Raw genomic sequence first — 22,578 nt, 5'->3', positions numbered from 1 at the left:
TCCTGATATGGGGTCTTATCTGGGTATCTGATATGGGGGTCTGATCTGAGGATTTGATATGGGAATCTGATCTGATGAAAAATATTTTTTTCTTATTTTCCTCCTTTAAAGAGGACCTTTCATCTGGCAAAAAATTCTGAACTAAGTGTCATGATCTGTACAGCGGCGCCCACGGATCTCACTGCACTTACTATTATCCCAGGACGCGGCTCCGTTCTCCCGCTATGCCCTCCTGTATGTTCGGTCACTGGGATATAGTAGGCGGAGACTTAGGGGACTTGGTTACAGTAGGAGGAGACTGCCCTTGTTCTCCTGGGCGTCTTCTTCTCCCAGGCTGTAGCGCTGGCCAATCGCAGCGCAGAGCTCACAGCTTGGGAGGTTTTTTTTCTCCCAGGCTGTTAGCTCTGCGCTGCGATTGGCCAGCGCTACAGCCTAGGAGAAGAAGACACCCAGGAGAACAAGGGCAGTCTGCTCCTATAACCAAGTGACCGAATATACCGGAGGGCATAGCAGGAGAACTGAGCGGCGCCCAGGGATAATAGTAAGTGCAGTGAGATCCCTGTGCGCCACTGTATATATCATGATACTTAGTTCACATTTTTTTGCCAGATGAAAGGTCCTCTTTAAAACCTGGGGTGCATCTTATCATCAGGTGTGTCTTAAAAAGCAAAAAATATGGTATATGTATGTATGATTTTCATTTTTTTATATTAATCATGGGATAATCCTTTTAAATGAATAATGGCTACAATGCAGTGGAGTCCACCCAAAAAGAAGATGGACAGTAATAATAGCGTATGATAGACCTAATAAATAATCTGTCAAAAATATTTGGTCTAAATTAAGGTCTTCTCAAAGTGTTGGAATTGGTCTGTTGGAAGCTTTTGTTGTATTTGGTTGTAGTACCAAATCTTACTTTTTTGTTAAAAGAGGTGGACCATTCCAAAATTTCCTTTGGTTGACTTGCATTATATGCTTAGCATCATTATCATGCTGAGTTAAATTCATGTTCAGCTTTCTGCTAGAGTCCTGCAAGTTACATTCCAAATCTTGATGGTTATAGCTACTGTTATCTTTTGTTGATCAGAGTCTGTGTGTCAACTGGAGAGAAGTATGCCCAAAGTATTGTGTTGCCACAAACATACCTTATAGTATGTATGGTGTTCTTCTCTAATGTTAGCAGACAGTAGTGCCTTATGGAAGCTTATACAGGGTGGCACACAAAAAAGTAGCCCCACTTTATCCACCTCAGCTCCCCTAGCTTAAACTCTCTTAACCACTACAGGACCGCCGTACGCAGGATTGCGTCTTTGCGGCGGCCCTGTTATTCCGAGTGGACGCGCCAGGGCGTCATCTTGCGAGACGCGAGATTTCCTGTGAACGCGCGCGCCTGTGTGCGGATCCAATCCATGGATCCGCAAAACACATACGGACGTCTGAATGGAGCCTTACAGGGGGTGATCAATGACAGGAGGGTGATCAGGGAGTCTATATGGGGTGATCACCCCCCTGTCATTGATCACCCCCCTGTAAGGCTCCATTCAGACGTCCGTATGTGTTTTGCGGATCTGCGGATCCATGGATCGGATCCGCAAAACACATACGGACATCTGAATGGAGCCTTACAGGGGGGTGATCAATGACAGGGGGGTGATCAGGGAGTCTAATATGGGGTGATCAGGGGTTAATAAGGGGTTAATAAGTGACAGGGGGGGGGTGTAGTGTAGTGGTGTTTGCTGCTACTTTTTACAGAGCTGCCTGTGTCCTCTGGTGGTCGATCCAAACAAAAGGGACCACCAGAGGAGCAGGTAGCAGGTATATTAGACGCTGTTATCAAAACAGCGTCTAATATACCTTTTAGGGGTTAAAAAAATCACATCTACAGCCTGCAAGCGAACGATCGCAGCTGGCAGGTTGTAGATCCATTCGCCTACCTGCAGTTCCTGTGAACACGCGCGTTCACAGGAAATCTCGCGTCTCGCGAGATGACGCGCCGGCGCGTGATTGTGCCTGAATCAGCCGCCTCCGGACCGCAATCTTGCGTTAGGCGATCCGGAGGCGGTTAATATCTCCAAATCGAATTGCCCAATAGTAAATCTGTCTTAGTTGTCCATAGCAACCAATCATAGCTCAGTTTTTTATCTTTTCAGAGCTCTGTAGGAACTGAAAGCTCACCTCTGATTGGTTGCTATGAGCATAGATTTATTGTTCAGTTTGGTCAAAGTGGCCTATTGTGTCAGAAAGATGGTGTTCTCCCTGGAATAGTGATTGATTGTGGAAGGCTATGTGCGAAGCAGATTAATTAAGGAAATGCAAGAGACCTTTGCCAACAAGTACCCATGAACAAAACCACTAGCTACACAAGTCTGGTTTGGAAATGGCATCAAACTAGCTGTGTGTCAAACATGAAGAAACCGAGGCCTCTATCGATCAAGACGGCTAAAGTTGTGCATGTAATTCAGCAGCGGATTGCAAGTAGCCCCAAAAAATCTACTTGGAGACCGTCTCAGCAAGTTGGTGTATCACGAACGATGTGTCAGCAAGTGATGAAATCTCTGAACCGGAAACCGTACCGAACAACGTGTGTGCAGGAACTGAAAGAGTCTGACAAAGCTAAATGCGAAAATTACTGGACTTGGTTGCTGACTATGATTTGTGACAGAAATTTGGACCCATTGCTGCACATCATGACGGACGAAGCTTGGTTTTCATTTATCAGGTCATGTAAATTCCCAGAATAAGAGGTACTGGTCCGCTGGAAATCCCCATATGACTCACGAAACACCATTTCAAAACCAGAAAATTGGCGTTTGGTTGTGCACAGCGTCAGGAACACAAATAATGGGCCCAATTTTCTTCAAATCAACTATGAATACCTCAATTTACCAGGACATCTTTGAACACTGTAAGGCTACTTTCACACTCGTGTTTGGTGCAGATCCGTCATGGATGGATCCGTTCAGATAATACACCCGTCTGCTTCAGTTCAGAATGGATCCGTTTGTATTATCTTTAACATAGCCAAAACGGATCCGTCTTGAACACCATTGAAAGTCAATAGAGGACGGATCAGTTTTCTGTTGTGCCAGATTGTGTCATAGAAAACGGAAACGCCCCCATTGACTTACATTGTGTGTCAGAACGGATCCGTTTGGCTCAGTTTTGTCAGACGGACAGCCAAATGCTGCAAGCAGTGTTTTAGTGTCCACCTCCAGAGCGGAATGGAGACTGAGGCAAACTGATGCATTCTGAGCGGATCATTTTCCATTCAGAATGCATTAGGGCAAAACTGATCCGTTTTGGACCACACGTGAGAGCCCTGAAAGAATCTCACAAATGGAAAGCCAAAACACTAGTGTGAAAGTAGCCTTACAAACAACTACTGCCAGAAGAAAAATGTCCTGCTTTTTCCAACAAAATGGGGCAGCATGCCCCACTTCATGGAACTCACTTGTACGAGTTCATAAACTCTTTACAGAGGAGAGAATTGTGAGCAAGGGGTTATGGCCACCACTTTCCCCAGACTTTTCCACATGACATTTTTATCTGTGGGAAACTTTAAAACAGAATGTGTATGCTAACAATCCACATCCCCTGGATTAACTCAAGGAAAACATCAAAAACACTATTCACAGCATCAAATAGTCATACTCTACCCGATCTCCTCACTGGTTTGTGCTTCCTATTCCCTCCTGTCACACAGAAAATGACCACTCAATCAGTCAATGCCAGAAACGGGACACCACTATGATCAGTCATTGACTGTCATTTGTTGTGTATGGAGAGCGATCAGGAAGCAGAGACCTGTGGAAAACCTAAAAGTGTTGGAATGGGAGGGACAGAAAATTTGTAATTTAAAGGGGTTATCTGCAAAACAATGTTCGCTTAAAGGGGTTCTGTAGCTTTTTCTTACCGATGTATCTTCTGGATAGATCATCAACATCTGATTGGCGGGGGTCCACCGATCAGCTGTTTGAGAAGGTAGTGGCACCGGTAATAGCACTGTGGCCTTCTTGCTGTTTCCTGCAGGTCCAGTGATGCCACGACTAGTATAACTGGACTGGGAGCAGCTAAGCCCTATTGAAGTGAATAGGTGTCAGACCCCCGCCAATCAGATGCTGATGATCTATCCAGATGATAGATCATCAGTAAGAAAAAGCTACATAACCCCCTTTAAAGGCTGGGAGTGCATTAAAATAACAAAATAACAAATATTTATTTTAAGCCATTACCATTCCAGTTGTGTCATCGCTGTGTTCTCCATGGTTCTTCATTTCTTTTAGGGGATTAACACTGAGTCCATTCATTGGCTGCATCGGTCATGTGCTTAGATGACTGCTGCCAGGGCTATATTTAAGTCTAAATACTGTCTATCATTGCCAGGATGAGGGGGAGTGGTAGACGGAGTACCGGCTGTCTAGGGTGGGCATAGGGGCAGATTGGGAATTTAAAGTGACCTTATGTGGTAGGTGGGCCCATACTGACAGAAGGTGGGGCCAACACAAGTAGGTGGTGTCAACTCCAGTAGGTAGGGCTATCACATGTAGATGTGTCCATCAATACCATAGAGAGTCAGTATTTTGTGCTACACTTTGGTATTTGGTTCTGCAGCAGAACCAAATACCCAACTGAAGCACAGTATACTGCCCCAACAGAACCAAATACCAAAATGCAACACAATATACTGCCCTAGCGGAACCAAATAACAGAGTGCGGTACAATATACTGCCCCAGCAGAACCAAATAACAGAGTGCGGTACAATATACAGCCCCAGCAGAACCAAATACCACAGTGCCACACAAAATACTGCCCCAGCAGAACTTCTTGTTTAACTGTGGTATTTGGTGGTGCTGGGGCAGTATATTGTGCTGCCCCTCTTTGGTGGCCAGCTCCAGCTGTCATGTTCCGGCCTCCTTCTCCTCCAGCTGACTCTAATTTAAATATGGAGGAGGGGGCTGGGGAGGTAAGATCTGGGACACAACACAGAGCCAGCCCTACTTTCAGCATGCTGTCTGGTCATATAGGCAAACACAGTACCACATACCTCTTACAGCCAATGATGTCTCCTCTGATGTAGATGTTCTCTTTCTTCATTCTTCTCCATTCAGACCAAACTACCAGCTTTTTTCAGTTACGTGTCCTCTGATTTAGATGTTCTCTTTCCGACCACCATGATGACTTCTTCAAGCACACATTTTCTCTATGCAGAGTTGTCCACACAGCCATCTTAGGTTCCTCACTTTTCCATCATCCTCCCCAACTTTTCAGCATAAACTCCCCATCCTGGTGCCCCAACAGTATCATCCTAGTGCTACTCCAATACTGTGCCCACTGTGCTCCCCAATGCCCCCAAATACTGGACAAACTGCCCCCGGTCATAATAATAATAATACCCCCTCCATTGTACTCCTGGCAATTATACCTGTATAGTGCCCCCCAGTAATAATGTCCCCTAAAGTGTCTAGTAACGAAAATGCTTATACAGTTCCTCTAGCAATTAATCCCACCATTATATCCCCATTAAAATGTCCAAATAGTGCCCCCAGTATTAAATGTGTACCTTATAGTGCCTCCAGCAGTAATAATGACCCCTATTGTGACCCTTGTTATAATAGAGCCCCAGTACTTAAAACTCCCCTACAGTGCCCCAGTATTAAAATGCCTCCCGTTCATCCATTAATGCCCCCTATAGTGCTCTTAGTATTAAAAATTTCCCATTGATGTCCCCTATATTGTCCCAGTGATTGTCCTATAGTGTCAAAGTATTAAAAATGCCTCCAATTATGCCAAACAATAGTGTTCCAGTATTAAAAGTACCCAGTAATGTGCCCTATTCTGTTCTCAATATAAAAAATGAGTGCCCCCAGTAATGCCCCCCATAGTGCTACCAGTAATATCCCCAACAGTAATGTTCCCCAACAGTAATGTCCCCCACAGTAATACCCCCACAATACCCCCAACAGTACTGTCCCCCATGGTAACATCTCCCCACAATGCCCCCAACAGTAATGTCCATGAACAATAATGCTCCCCAACAGTAATTTCCCCCCAGTAATGTCCCCAGAAATGTCCAAAAGGGGCCAAAAAATGAATAAAACTCCCCACCATCCAAGATGCAGACCACAGGCCTCTTCCCACCTATGGCCTGAGATGAGATTCAGGTGGCCACTTGCAATGATGACACCACCCTGTGTCCCAACGCAAGCATGTGCGATGTCATTGCACCTGCCTGCAATGCCTCCGCCTTGCATAAGCCTGCGGCTTATGAGGGTGAATAGTGGGACAGGGAACCATCGGCTCCCATGCCCTGCCATGCTATACAACTATGCATGGTACTACATTACAGTGATTGCAGCCAATTGAACTTTTTTTTATCATCTGCTTTAATTAAAGTGGGAAGACAAGGCAAGGTTGTATTTATTTTTCCAGAAGATCTTCTGGATGTCCAAAGTCTCTGGCCTAGCCATAATGGGGTTTATAAGAGTTCAGTGCTGGAGATTCCTTGACTTGGTCACCACTGTTTGGGTGAAGCACTGTTTTGGGGTTATTTCACAAGTAACTATGTACTGGTTAATGATATGGCGTGTGTGTGCATCAATAGAAGCAGGACACATATACAAGCTGCGTAAAGGTGGAGAGGGGATGGGGTGGAATCTCAGAATAATTTCCTCTGGTATCTTTGCCTGATGCTGGAGGGCAGCAATCATAAGCATGTTAGTCATTTCCCAATGCTGTGTTTGACTTGTGTATTGCCTTGAATAGCACGGCACATAATTTCATTTCATCACAAAGTGCAACTTCATTTTAGATCAGATGCTCTTGTAATAATTATAATTTTCCAGAAAGGGATATTGGTAGCGAACATTTACCCTATATAACTAATTAGGCCACAATTACACCAAATCAATTAACTGCCCATGAACATTATTGAGTATGTGATAGATTTGTTTGAAAATATTTAGAAAATGGAAACAATCTTAATTAGAAATTCATCCATTGACCTAGTCATTGTTAAACTAATTCCTCAACCAGTATTACATTATACAATATATGCAATATATTAGTTGAATCTCATTGCTATCTCATATGCCTTTTTTTTTAGTTATTTAGACATTTTGTGACTTCTTGTCACCACCAGTTCCCCATTTTGATAATTCTGTAGAAATGTAACATCCTGTTCTTATCGAAACACTCATTAACAAATTATAGGAAGTTTCTCTCTTCCTTTTTTATGTATACAAGGTAGGAGGCATTTGTATATACCCTCAATAGTAGATCAGGGCAGCTCTTGAAGTTGATAGAGTTCTCATCATGCTCATGATGCCAGTGCATTTTCTTACAATAAGTTCTGCATTACCAGTCAACAAGTCTGTGATCATTCACCAATGGAAAATTGGAATAAAAGGTGCCATGTGTAGGCTTCTACAGCTTATCTATGGCCTTGGATCTTAAAAAAAAGTAGCACAAAAAAATCTAAACTAACAATGTCAGGTCAGGTCAGGTCAAGCCATCAAAACCACAAATTTACTATATTCTTCTATAAGGAGTCACTGAATCCTGGTTCTGCTGTACTACTGCTGAGTTTTAGATTTGAACACCTTCCCATTAAACGGAAAATAGATTAAATGGGTATAAAAGTAAATACAGTGTAATGTTATGTCTACTTACTGTAAAGCCGTTCATAAATGCTCATCATCGTAAGGATTAAAGGACAATTGGGTTGTGTAGGAGGAAGATAATGAGCACTTCCCATGGATGGATACTTGTTTTTACATGCAGGCATTTTCAATCATACTGGGAAACCTCCTCAAAAGGAACAACGCTAGTTTAGCCTTCATTGCTCATAAATATTTGGTAACATTTATGAGACCATGTGTGGACATTCAGAAATTCTAAAGTTAATAGTCATGCACATGACCATATTTTCCTTCAGTTTACTATAGTTTTTTTTTTTTAAAACAATAGCATATTGACCTATTAAAGTCAATAGGGCCTTCAGTCATTTGTGTTTTTCATAGATCTGTTTGTCTGATCCGAGAATCTCACTGTAAGGCCCCATGCACACGGCCGTTGTTCACAGCCGTGTGCGGGCCGTGGAACCGCGGCCTGGATCCCTCCTGAGAGCAGGAGCGCACGGCGTCACTGGTTGCTAGATCGTACCAGTGTATTACTGTACTGTGCCGGCAGCAGGGAGCGCACGGCGTCATAGCAACCAGTGACGCCGTGCGCTCCTGCTCTCAGGAGGGATCCAGGCCGCGGTTCCACGGCCCGCACACGGCTGTGAACAACGGCCGTGTGCATGGGGCCTAAGGCTACATTCACACGTCAGTATTTTTCTATAATCCGAATTTCGGTCAGTTTTTTGCGGATCCGTTGTTCCTGAAAATGTTTCCGTATGTCATCCGTATGTCATCCGTTTTTTGCGGATCCGCAAAAAACGGAAACATGTATACATTTCAATAATCAAATAAAGTTGTTTGGATTTCTTTGAAAAATAAAAAATAAAAAAAATGTATTTGCTATGTGTTTCCAGGAACGGATTCCGCAAAAAACGGAAGACATACGGAATGACATCCGAATGTCTTCCGTTTTTTGCAGATCCATTGACTTTGTATTGTACCAGGATCCGAATTTTGCGGAAAAGAATAGGACATGTTTTATATTTAAACGGACATGCGGAACGGAACAACGGAAACGGACAGCACACATTTTTCCAGGACCCATTGAAAATGAATGGGTCCAGATCTGGTCCTGATCTGTTCCGCAAAAAAACGGAACAGATCAGGAAAGAAAAAACGGACGTGTGAATGGACCCTAAGTCCTATTCTTGTCCATTTTTGAGTTTGAGAGTAGCACTTTCTATTGATGGGATTTAGAAAAAAAGTGGAATGTACACTGAGGCTATCCATTTTTCATTGATACATTTTTTTGCAGATGGAAAATCATGCATGGCCATGTACTTGAGGCCTTAGGCCCCTTTCACACGGGCGAGTTTTCCGTGCGGGTGCGATCCGTGCGGCGAACGTATGGCACCCGCACTAAATCCTGACCCATTCATTTCTATGGGGCTGTGCACATGAGCGATGTTTTTAACGCATCACTTGTGCGTTCAGTTGAAATCGCAGCATGCTCTATATTTTCCGATTTTGACGTGACGCAGGCCCCATAGAAGTGAATGGGGTGTGTGAAAATCGGATGGCATCCGCAAGCAAGTACGGATGCCGTGCCATTTGCACGCATGGTTGCTAGGAGACCATCGGGATGGAGACCCGATCATTATTATTTTCCCTTATAACATGGTTATAAGGGAAAATAATAGCATTCTGAATACAGAATGCATAGTAAACCAGCGCTAGAGGGGTTAAAAAAATAATAATTTTTTTTTAACTCACCTTAGTCCACTTGCTCGCGAAGCTGGCATCTCCTTGTGTCTCCGCTGCTGATGAACAGGACCTGGGGTGAGCTACTCCATTAAATAGAGCTTAAGGACCTTCGATGACGTCACTCCGGTCATCACATGATCTTTTACCATGGTGAATCACCATGGTAAAAGATCATGTGACGTACCATGTGATGACCGGAGTGACGTCATCGAAGGTCCTTAACCTGTATTTAATGGAGCAGCTCACCCCAGGTCCTGTTCATCAGCAGCGGAGACACAAGGAGATGCCGGGCTTCGCGATCAAGTGGACTAAGGTGAGTTAAATTATTTTTTATTTTTTTTTAACCCCTCTAGCGCTGGTTTACTATGCGTTCTGTATTCAGAATGCTATTATTTTCCCTTATAACCATGTTATAAGGGAAAATAATACAATCTTCAGAACATCAATCCCAAGCCCGAACTTCTATGAAGAAGTTCGGGTTTGGGTACCAAACATGCGCGATTTTTCTCACGCGAGTGCAACGCATGACAATGTTTTGCACTTGCGCAGAAAAAATGGCGCATTTTCCCGCAACGCACCCGGCTCTTATCCGGGCAAAAAAACTCACGCCCGTGTGAAAGAGGCCTTAGGAAGATGCCCCACCTATCATCAGTATCAGTTAGTTATCTTGACTAATAGGGCTACTTTTCATCTGGTATTTGCCAACCAAAAGATCCTTTTTGCTTTAAAATATACGTGCATTCCTGTATGACTTGCATTCATGTTCTTGTCACGTCTTTAGTCCATACTCATCAGTAACTCAACAGTAAACAGATTTCATAACTTTAAGAGATTTCATAACTTTAAACCTGACTGCTGTCTTCCAGGCACAACACCATTCTTGTGAATGGGCTGAGTGTAGTAATGCGGCTCAAACCCATTCAAGTGAATATAGCGAAATAAAACCATATCAATGGACAAGAGTTTTGTTTTTGAAAAATATCAACCATGTTTTTTTAATCTCATACAACTTCTTTAACACCTCCTCAAATAATCAAAACTAAGTATTGCAAAAGAAATGTATGGTTATGGCAGTGGGTGTGGAACCACTATGACAACGGTTTGACTTTGGGATTAACCTAAGGGTGTTATCCTGGTGGTCCCCTGATATTCACCCTTTAACTGTTATACAGAAATCTGGAATTTACTGCAGGGAACCACCAGACCATTAGCTTCGGGATTAGACCTTTTGTGGTTGGCAGCTGACCCATGGTGGATCAGGCAAAACCGAAGTTAGTAGCAGGCTGAGGTCAGGGCAGGCAGAGTTTGTGCGAATACCGTAAACAGAACCAAGTCAGGGCAGGCAGCACAGGGTCAGTACCATAAATCAGGCACATGTCAGGTGAGACAGGAAATCGGTAGAGGTTGATACCTGGCAAACAACAAAGCAGCACACTTTTGCAAAGAACTAGCTCAGCTAAAAACCTGATTGCTCAGCGTGGTAGCTGTCTAAAGTATACACAGGTTGCTAGCCATTCGCTGGTGAAGTTTGGGACGATGGTCCTTTAAGAGCTGAAGGGAGTGCAGCCTAGCAGGCCTCAGCCTGTGAGCAGGAGCAGAGTTGTCCTGGTGGCTGGCCCTGAAATGAGCAGTGGATCATGGGTTCAGGCTACTGACAGGACATAACCCAGGAGTGGAGGACCGGCTGCCGCTGTAACAGTTTGACTTTTTAGTAGCGCTTGAAATTTTGACATGGTTGTGCCATGAAAAATATTCAACATTTTTCAAACCAGCACAAAGATCTTAATACTTTTGTAATTGCATGCAGTTAAAAATTATTACTATTGAGTTATTCAATAAAGTGTATCTGTATGGCACCACATTTTGTATGTCCTTTCCTCATTTATCTGTTTACCTTGCTGAGGTGGACGCACATGCTCAGTTCAACTGCCACCGGCCATAAATGCTATTAGAAACTGATAGTTACAGGACACAACCTCTCAGAAAGGACACTCCCCCTAAGCTGCCAGCTGAGAATAAATCTAGAAGAGTAATTGGAACAACGAATGGGTAGATGTCTGGATCCATCTGAGGTACAGGGTTGGTTAGATATAGAGATATAGAGATTGTCATGTAGTATATGATGTCTGATTTTCATTTTTACATTAACAATGGGATAATCTCTTTAATTGAATTGGACTGGGTTTTAAAGCAGGGACCAGCACTAACCCCTAAGATACACATTCATCACATATGAAATACAGTAGAACTCCTTTATTTTGTCTTATACTAACTGTAAGCTGGGTATACAGGTGAGTTTTACTCTCTAGTTGTATGAGGCATTAGTAATTTACAGGACAGGTGCATGTTAAACAAAGACCATAGATATGCATTTGTGATAGGCAATGGTCTAGTATTTCCATCTCTCAGCAAAACTCATGGTCAGCAATGCATTGTACTGCTCATTATTCTAAAGAAATTGCATGATACACCTAAGCCTTTGCTTTTTCACCAGTGTTTTCATGGAATAAAGAGTATAAATTTCACCAAATAGTCACACTATTTTTATCCTTGGGTATTGCGCAATGCAATTAGATGGCCCTTTTGTCCCTTATCAAACCCTAAAAGTAAAATTATTAGCAAATATGGATATTTTGTTTGCTTTTTATTCAGATATTAGTTGATTCGTCAACCAGTGAATTTATTATGACTGTATTTTCCAATTGCTTTTATGGTGGATGTATGGTTCCATAGCAAAAATAGGAAAATTGCAGGTCTGTGAATTGGTGGACTGTTGAACGTGCTCATCACTAACTGTATGGAAAAGGTAATGTAAGGCTCCATGTCCTAGTACAAAATGTGTAACAAGTATCAACCCTTTGTTTGTAGAACTAGCCTTCTCATATGGGACAAAGAGACCTTTGGTGGCTCTTAAGCTTCCAGGGATCAGGTGAGAACTTCATCTCCATACCACCTAGAGCTATGTTCCTGCACCAAAATAGCCTACAGTGCATCAAGCTGGTCAACAAAGATAAAAAAAATAAAAAAAAATATTGGAAAAGGTAAAGCTAATAGCCAGATATGCTTTTGAAATACTGTATTTTGAAAGAAAGTTTGGTAAGCAGTGATATTTTCACATTTCTTTAGTTTGACTCCATTAATAGAGCACAGGTGGTATGCACACTTCCTATTATGCATGGTATTAAAATTCAGTCCGAAGAGCCAATATTGGGGGCCACTGCTGTAGTGTGGATTGTTTATTTAAATGCAACTCTTTAATACAGATGGCATTTTGGGCCAAGATATAGCCAAAGTTCTGCTTTGCTATAGCCCACAAATCCCATCCATAGCAAATGCCTATATTTATGAGAAATGCATAAAAACAGTCCTCTACCCCCTCAATCTGCAAGGTTAATCCTAAGATCAGCTCTTCGGACTGAGTTTATATTAATGTGTGCTCTTTTACTTGAGACCGATTTGTGAGAGGCCAAAGAATCCTTTAAGTAAATATTAAAAGGATCAGTTCATGGTCCTATACAAGAACATAAAAAAAAGCAAAACTATAATATGTTCGAAGGCATGTTTTTTTTTCACCCTATGCAGATTTTAATATCCAGGAACCGAGACACACAAAACGCAACTTGCCCATAAAAAAGTGACTTGCCCAAATTGAGCTTTTATGGACTTTAAAAGCTCCTCAAAGAAAGGAAGCAATCAAGAAGATTTTATATGTTGTTACAGTCAATGGAACTAAAGAGAAGAGCGCTGTCATAAAGCTACTCAGTGACAAAAAGAAACATTTAAGGGGAGCTGGCTTCCAGAATGCTGGGACGTCTCCAGCCCTGATTACAGTATAACCTTCTCACTTCACCATTCACTTGGAAATAACCGAGAGAAATGTCAATGTTTTCCATATAGTGAAAGAGCAAATGACTTGGAAATGATGCAGTGGAAATTATGTATTATACATTTTTAAAGGTGGATGACTATTAATCCTGGATTGGCCCAGGTGTGATCCAAGGAATATAGTCATACTGTAATCTAATAAATCAATTAAGCAAGTCATTTAATTAAACTAATGACTACAAACAATCACATAAAATGTGTAATTTAATAAGTCTATGGTCTTACAAAACAATTTGTACTAGACTTCCACTGCCATCGGAGGCTGTCATGGGTCTTTATATAGTAGAGATCCTTGTCTTTTGCAGGATATTATGGTCAATCTTGGTGGAGTTTTCCTTAACCCTATGTTTACTAACCTTTCTGAAGATAGGTAGCTCTTATGTGAGATGTTATACGTTGTAGAGAACCTCATCCGCAAATTGTTGGATGTAGATTTAAACATGAATTCCCAACCCTCTTACCATAAATGTGGGCATCATTCTCAGCATTTGGCAGCATTTTTGCTTGGGGAGTTGCCTATTTAAATTGGGCCATCCTTAACCTGCACAGAAGAGCATGTTCCCCTTCAGGCCTCCTTATGGCATTTGAAGGTATCATCACTTTGACTGGTTCTTTGAGACGTAACGATGTTAGCAGGCAAAAATCTACCAAAGTTTAGTTAGGGGCAGAATTGTAATGAGTTTTAATGCGTGGTGTTTACTAATTTAGCTGTACTTAGTGAAGGCCCAATTTCATCACTGCCCTATCCAGTCTAAGTAAAGGTGGCCAAGATGGTGGCACCAACTTGTCCACTGCAAATTACCGACGTCAGTATCTGTTTTATGAAACTGAATTGGTAAAACGTTACTATTTCACATGCCTTGCCTAGACATTTGTTAGATATTATGCACCTTACTAATGCCCATTTATACCGGGCCTTGTTTTATTATGGCAATTTATAGGAGACGTAGCGCATGCCAATTGCTGTACCTTAAATGACCCACATTTTTTTTTTTTCTTGCATTAAAAATATAGTGTACTTGTACTTCTTTAAAGGAGTTTTCACATCTGGAGAATTTATTGCATATCTATAGGATGTGCCATGAATGCCTGTTAGGCGAGGGTTCCATCTTTCCTACTGAAATCAATATGAATATAACATAAATGACAAAAATGGGAAAACCCGTTCAATGAAAAGTAACTTATGTGTACATGTATGTGTTACTGTAATCAATAGGAGATATTTAGTTGCACCTAAAATGTTACATATTATGACAACCAGTCAACCAGACATCGTCAAAATTTTCAGGTCACTAAGGTTCTGGAACTACAGAATATAGAGGATCTCTTCTATGCTATCCATTGAAGTTATGGAATCCTATACATAGAAGTGGTTGCACATGCGCAGGTGCCTCACCATTTAAATTTATGTTATGGAAACCTATGGTTGCTAAAGTTTATATATCTACCATTGATTTTAGTCGAATGTTGATATGACAACTGAGTACAGTTCCCAGCAGGTTCTCCAGTTGCACCCCTGCTACTCGGACTTTGAGGATGTTCATGTCTGATTTATGAACCCCTTTTACATAGAAACAATGACTACATGGTTGTTTGGGTTTCCAGTTGTTATCCTTAGGGACCCAGGGTGCAGGACATTTCTGTTTACAGTACTGCTCTATGGGTGAGTGACGGGTACATGGATCCCTATGGAATCCTTCTGTCTCTATGGAAAATACAACACTATCACCTATTGTTATGCATTCACAGTGACATTTTCCAGTTTATTGTGATCGCCTCCTCATATGCGCACTGGGGTATTTATGTATTGTAGTACTGGTAACAAAAGGAAAGTGTGGGAAGTCTCCTGAGACACAGAAACATTGTGTGGATCACAGTCCAAGCATCTATTTTAAGCCTTCAGTAAGTATTTTGCAGGCTGGTGTCTGATCCTCACTACTCCTTCCCAAACTTTCCATTCATCCCAACACAGCAAGAAAGAATTACCACCTGGTGCCATGCTGGACCCATGCCAGGCGCCCTCTGCTAGTTTATAACGGACGTCCTAGTACATAACAGTAAAATTGCCAAATTGCATAATACATGAAGCCTCTCCAAAATATGGCTGTACTGCAATACCTGTATTATCTATCTATCTATCTATCTATCTATCTATCTATCTATCTATATATATATATATAAAATGAAACAAACTAGGAAGAAAATTATGACTAGATTGTTAGCTCTGCAGGCAAATGGTGACCAAAGAAAGCTGCACATTTTCAATGATGTATTTATACTACACAGTCATACACATTTTAGTATCAAGTATTAGGCACATATGACTGTATGTATCACTCAAGTACAGATACAGCAGAGCTGAGTCTGTCAGTGTAGGAAAGAGTAGTTTGTCATGTGCACAGCTCATTGTGGAATACAATGAGTTATCTGTGGATTTCCATAGGGTACTCAAAAGACATATTTGAAGTAGAATTGCGGCACCGTGTATGGATTGCAAGTTTCTGTGGCAAGTGCTATATCCGTATAAAACGAGTCCTATGTGTGGGTGACAGACTGGGACTTCTGTGATAAATGTATCATTTGCATTATCCCACGAACATAATGTATTGTTTGTCTGATAGGCAATTCATTTGCAAATGTGAGCGACTAAGTGCAATTGATTTATGATTTGAGGACGCCGGCGCTTTTTAATTACGGTAAAATGCAGTAATGTATTCTGTTTCTTTAATGCCAGATCCTTGCAATGGTAGAACGTGATGCTGGGCTGGAATCAATAGCTTTCTCCAGAACTTAATATTTATGAATAATCATATCAATATTTATGGAGGGTTACAATGTTTGTTCCTGGAACAGGCGAGGACGTGGGATCACTTATAGGGTCTAACAAGAATAACATCTGCATATATGCATGCATAATTATATAAAAAAATGTAAACTGAGTGACCCCCTACTAGACAGGCACTAAAACTTTTCAAACATACCTGGAGCCAGAAGAAGTACACGGGGAGGAGGGAAAGGGGTTACGGATAGTTGGATACAGACATCAAACAGATGCACCTTACCTTCTCGTATAGAGTGTCGCTTGCAGCCAACTTGCATGGACTACCTGGAAAATCAGATGGAAGATGATGCATGGTGGTCAATAATAGGCTAATACATAGTTATGTACTGCCAAAAGTATAGCTAGAAGGACGGGTTCTTAGGATTTTAATAGAAGTGAATGCAAATATTAATCCATAAATAATGCTGGAGGGGGGTATGTGCTTGTCTGCAAAAGTCTCCTTGCTTCTGCATTCTTCATGCAATTTTCCCATTGGAGTTAGACTCCACTCCACCACATTCAAAGCTTTACTTTTTGAAGGGGAGGGGGTTGTTTTTCCGTGGTGTGTGTGTTTTTTCTCCGTTGCAGGCTTGCTATTTGTCAGAGTAAGGTTTGGGTTGTGTTTGCTTGGCTGATGCCTGGCCGAGTCCCTCCTCCCCAAGTCCCCACTCAGCCCTCCCTCCCTGAGTATTCCTGGAAGTGCTGAGGGTGATGTTGGTAAAGGGGTGGACTTGTAATGCTCTATCTCTTTTTTATTCTCTTTCCCTGCAATGCAAATGTCATTACAAACAGAAGCTGAAATGATAACAGGAAGTCACCCCCTACCACCAGACTTTTGTAAAAAAAAATATATATATCTATGTCTCTCCTAATAATCTTTTTAGCACCATAACTATTGGAACTGGGTGATAGATAGCAAACAACTGGGAAAGCGAGCAGCGTCAGGGGGGGCTGCTGTAGTACAATCACACTCAAATAAATAATAAGTCCCATATTTCTGAAAAAAGAAGAAAATCTGGCACTTTGTAAATCACCCTGGTTATCATTATGAAGGCAGAATGTTTGCACGTAGTGTGAATTAACCCTTTCAACTCACTCTGTAGTTTTGCACAATGTACAGATGTGTCCGTACGGCTACTGCTCTGGTGCTCATGGGGTTAAAGGAACAGTAACACCAGTGCTGGCGGCTTCTAGAAATGAAGCTGTTAGAAAGAGCTGCTAGTAGCAGTCACACATATGGATGCAAATGTTCCTGGAGGTTCTCAGCACCGGAGATGAATTACGTCTTTATTTTTTTCAGACTTCCTGTCAGTCATCCCATTGAAGATTACTACAGTCAGCCCCCACCCCAAACAGACTGCACAACTAATGCAGATCAACGTTAGGGTTACTGTCCCTTTAAGAAAAGTTATGCTATATTTCCTGCATTGCATAAGATAACCCCCTTTGTCAGCCCTTCATGGCAGCGTACCAATTCTGGCAAATGTGGTTAGCATTTTTGTCTTATTCAGCAGTATTTCTTGCCATTGGATGCATTATTTTTTTTTAACCCCATGCGATTCTATTTTCATTCATCGATTTTAACGTCCCGATTGTCTCAAAATTTGTCAGTGAGTGATGTCACTTTGTGAATGAAGTGTACTCAGGCATAACACTGCTGTGCTAATAATTGACAGATTGCAATACAGTTCCCAGGATACTCTAAGAAAAAAAAATCAATTTACCGTATGTTACTAATGTGCACTTCTGCTTTCGTCAAACCCTGCTTCTGTATACAGCCGTTTCAAGGCTCTTTGGAAACCATGAAATCAAACTTGCAACAGTTCAGGAGATATATTATCAGCCATATAGCTACAGCTGTAGTGAGTACAGATAAAGAAACCCCAGCAGTGGTTCACTTAAAGGGGTTGTCCAGGTTCAGAGCTGAAACCAGACATAAGCTCCCATTCACTCATTTACCATGTCTAAGCAGAGCATCTGAGCATTTCATGTTCAGATGCTCCACCTTGCCGTGCTTTACCTCGCACAGGGCAAGGGCTTTTGATTTGCTACCGGTGATGTACCACGCTTCTCATGGGCATGCTAGACGGAGACTTCCACCTAACAGTGAGCCCACAAATGGGTGGTCTTTAGCTCTGCCCTAGGCTCTTTTACAAGCTAGGACAGCACTAAAGACTGTCCATTTGTGCCAATGACATCCCCTGGATCACTGCTAGGCAGACTCCGCCTAGCATGCTGAGAAAAAGCCAGATACATCAACAAACAGCCCTTGAGCATCGGAGCTAGAAGTGCTCCAATGCTCCACTCATTCATGGTAATAGCCATGTCTGGGTTCAGCTCCGGACCCGGACAACTGGGCTGGATCAGCCATTTTAGATCCTCACTATCAATGACAGACAAATAGACTGCTGAAGAAGGTCTGTGAGGACCGAAACGTCCGGTCAACGTCATTACCAAAGAGTGATTTATTTTATTACTTATGTTGACTTATATAACTGGATCATGAACTTTGTAGCAATAAGTCACCTATAATTGCAAATTAACATTCTGAGTGGCGCAATTTCATATTGCAGTTGAAAGTTGTGGACAACGCAGATTCTAGCTTTCTGCTGCCTCAAGTGGTGCAACCCCCGTGCCAAATTCTCAATCCAACCCCCCCACCCCAGCCATACTGCTAAAGGCATACATGAATTGGACGTTACATACAACACTACATATCTCGTACATTCAGTTAAGTCTCCTCTGATGCAAAAGTTCTCTTTTCTCATCTTCTCCATTCAGACCAGACCACTATGATGAATTATTTTAGTCATGTTTCATCTTTGTAGAGTTTACCACACAGACATCTTAGCATCCTCACCTTTCTATCATCCAACCCCACCTGGTGCCCCAACAGTACTACATACTTCTGCTACTCCCACTCCGCTGTGCTTCCCAATATCCCCAAATACTATACTTATGAAATAACTGCAATACAGATAGCCCCCAAAGTGCTCCCAAAAGTCCCACCAATAGTAATAATTCTCTTCTAAAGTGCTCTCATACTAAAAGTGCCTCCTACAGAGATAATGCTCCTCAAGAGTTCCCCTATTAGTAGTTGTGCCCTCCATATTGTGCCCAATAATAATACTTCCCCCACAGAACTCCCAGTAATAATACAGTTATAATGCCCCTCTTTTTGTGCCCCCAGTATTTATAATGGCTGCCAGTATTTAAAGTTGCCAATATTTATAATTGCCTCCTGTAGTGGCCCTAGTATTCATTAGGGCCCCCTGTAGTGGCCCCAGTATTTATAATGGTCCCTTGTAGTTCCCTTGGTATGCTTAATGGCCCCTCCAGTGGTGCCCCCAGTCTTAATAATCCACTCTGTAATGCCCTCAGTATGTTTAATGCTCCTCATTAGTGCCCACAGTAGTTCCCCCAGTATTTATAATGGTCCCCTGTAGTACTCCAAGTATTTATAATGCCCCAGTAGTGCCACCACTACTTAAAACCCCCAATATTTATAATGGTCCCCTGTAGTGCCCCTAGTATATTTAATCTCCCCCAGTACTGCCCCTAGTATATTTAATCTCCCCCAGTAGTGCCCCTAATATTTAGTGCTCCCATTATTTATATGCCCCAGTAGTGGCCCTAGTATTTAATGACCCCAGTATTTCTAATTGCCCCTCCTGTAGTGCCACCAGTATTTATAATGGCCCCAGTATATTTAATGCCCCTCATGTAGTGTCCCCAGCATTTATAATGCTCCAGATACCTGGTACTATCCACATTAGTTTTGGGAAATAAAAAAGTACTCACCTTACTCCCTCTTCATAATGCGGGCCAGCGCAGGCATCACGATGCCAACATGACTTCCTATGCCTGGTCTCAGCAGGATGACGACGTTGTCATGTCCGCTCGTGCGTTAATTCCAGTATTTTCCCTACAAAAGTGACAACTTTAACCATTTTTGTAAAAGAGATATTAAATTGAATTTCAAAGCATTTAAAGGGAACCTGTCATGTGGATATTTGATTATAATCTAACTAATTATATACAATCATTAACTACTAAAAAGTACCTTAGATGTATTCGCTTACTGGTGTGACAGATGGTTACCTCATAATATACACACAAAGATGCCGCATGCTGCATGCTAATGAGCTTATTCGAGTCCGGCATGATGTCATTGAGTCCAGCGTATATTTAATTCAGAGCTATAGCCACTCCCCCGCCCACCTGCTGCTGATTCCTATGGAAACAAACTGTCATTCAGCAGCAGGTGGGCGGGGAGAGTCAGGAGCTCATGAATATTCATGACTCATCATTATCAGCTGGAGCTTTTCAATACAAGATGTTGGAAGATTTACTGGGTCAATTAAAGAAAGTGACCCAGCATTTTGCTAAGCGAATCAGTCACTTATTTATGTTGCCCTTAGTTAGGACACCATAAAACTGGTGACAGGTTCCCTTTAAATTCTACCTGAGAAATTATCAGCTATTTTTTGAAAAATTAGGCGCTCATCTCTATTTATGTGATTACCTAATGTATTGAATAATCAATACATTAGGTAATTACATAAATAGAGATGAGCGCCTAATTTTTTTTAAAAATAGCTGAATTAATTTGCCACGAAGCGCATTATAACAGGTCTATCCTGACCTTCAGTTAAACTTTAGGGAGAATGTATCCTGGTGTACACCACTGTGCAGTGCAGCAGACATGCATAGCTAGTCCACTAACTTTAGGAGAAACAAAATAAGGACATGAAGGCAGCGCTAATAAAGTAGTGAACAAAAAAAAAAAGGTTCTTTTAATCCATGTTATGGCAGTTAAAAAAAAATGCGTTTGAATCCCGTATGTGTGCATCACTATTAGGCTTAGGGCTCTTTCACACTTGCGTTGTCCGGATCCGGCGTGTACTCCATTTGCCGGAATTACACGCTGGATCCGGAAAAACGCAAGTGAACTGAAAGCATTTGAAGACGGATCTGTCTTCAAAATGCGTTCAATGTTACTATGGCAGCCAGGACGCTATTAAAGTCCTGGTTGCCATAGTAGTAGTGGGGAGCGGGGGAGCGGTATACTTACAGTTCGTGCGGCTCCCGGGGCGCTCCAGAATGACGTCAGAGCGCCCCATGCGCATGGATGACGTGCCACTATGTGGAGTAGTGGCCACTATGCAAGCAACTCATCATGAATCTGGCCATTTGCACAAGGGACGTGGTCTGTCAGGGTCATCTGCGTCATATTTGATGTCGCCCTCTAGCTCCTCATGCTATTTTCCTGCTGTTTGAGCAGATAAACCACCTAGGTCTGTATTGAATTCCTGTGCGTTTATGTTCTCCTCCTCCTGTGCCAGTTTAGTCTCCACAGGGCTCAGGTGGCCGTGAGATGTAGGCGCCACATTTTCTGTTCCTTCATCAGTCAGATTTGTCAGCATCCCCTCCAGGACATGAAGGAGGGGAATTATATAATTCATCCCGTAGTCCTGGCCACTGACAAATAAAGTGGCCTCAGCAAATGGCAGGTGTCACACATGAGCTGCCACTGTCTAATGTCTAAGTTTCACTGGGGAGTAGTTCTGTCTATCTGCATCATCAAGAAATTGGTTATGGGTTTCCTCTGCTCCTACAGTTGGCCCAACATGTGGAAAATGGAGTACCAACATGTGGAAAGGTTGCATATGAAGCGATGTAGGGTAACACCATTCTGCCTTTGCAGCTCAAATAGGCTGTGTTTTGCATGGTAAAAGTGGCTGAAGTGCATGCACAGTTTCCTTGACATTTTGCAGTTGGGTGGAAGACTTTAGGATCCAGGTGAAAACCAGATTGAAGACTGCACCATGCAGGGCGCATGGGTCAGGCCTCTCTAATGCTGCACAGACAGAATGTTCTTCCTGTTATCGCTGACAATTGTTCCTATCTCCAGTTGGAGAGGAGACAGCCAGGATTCGATTTCTTGGTTGATGACTCAGAGCAGTTCCTCCCCCTAGTATGACTCCCTTTGCCCAGGCTGACTAGGTACAGAACCGCGTGCTTTGCATAGGTAGTATGCTGGAGGACCATTCTGAACTGAGCCTATAGTGGAGGCTGGGGACAAGGTGGAGGATGAGGAGGCAGAGGAAGACATTTGCGCAGAAATCCCATGATTACAGCCAGGACGGCATTTCCATCTCCTGGCCAAGTTGCTGATGTGCCTGGGTTGGAACCAGCGGGCTGAAAAAGACATGTATTGTTCTTGGCCATAGTTGCAGCTCCACACATCACTGCTGTCATGAACTGTACCAAACACCGACAGGCTCAAGGACTGGCCCACCTTATGCTCAACATACTTGTGCAGAGCTGATACAGCTTTTTTAGAGAGGTAAAGACAGCTTGGGACTCTCCACCTTGGTTGGCCACAAGCCATCAGTCCTCTTAAATATTCATAGTCCACGTTATGGAAAGGGAGGGACTCTAGTACCAGCAACTTGGCTAGATGCAAGTACAGCTTCTGTGCCGTT

The 22,578-nt window shown here is 42.4% G+C and overlaps 1 protein-coding gene across 1 annotated transcript in view; it reads right to left on the bottom strand.

Annotated features, from left to right (window-relative positions):
* Nucleotides 1-16,680, bottom strand: part of SOCS3 (suppressor of cytokine signaling 3) — a 41,874-nt gene extending 25,194 nt beyond the window's left edge. Inside the window, exon 1 of the mRNA XM_044281683.1 lies at nt 16,332-16,680. The gene's annotated coding sequence lies outside the window, so the exon portion shown is untranslated. The remainder of the gene's footprint in view (nt 1-16,331) is intronic.
* Nucleotides 16,681-22,578: the final 5,898 nt, after the last annotated feature.

Source organism: Bufo gargarizans, chromosome 2 (genome assembly GCF_014858855.1).
Source record: "Bufo gargarizans isolate SCDJY-AF-19 chromosome 2, ASM1485885v1, whole genome shotgun sequence".
Taxonomy (NCBI): Eukaryota; Metazoa; Chordata; class Amphibia; order Anura; family Bufonidae; genus Bufo; species Bufo gargarizans.
The sequence above is the reverse complement of the archived record's forward strand: the minus strand, read 5'-3'. Positions and strand labels throughout refer to the sequence as shown.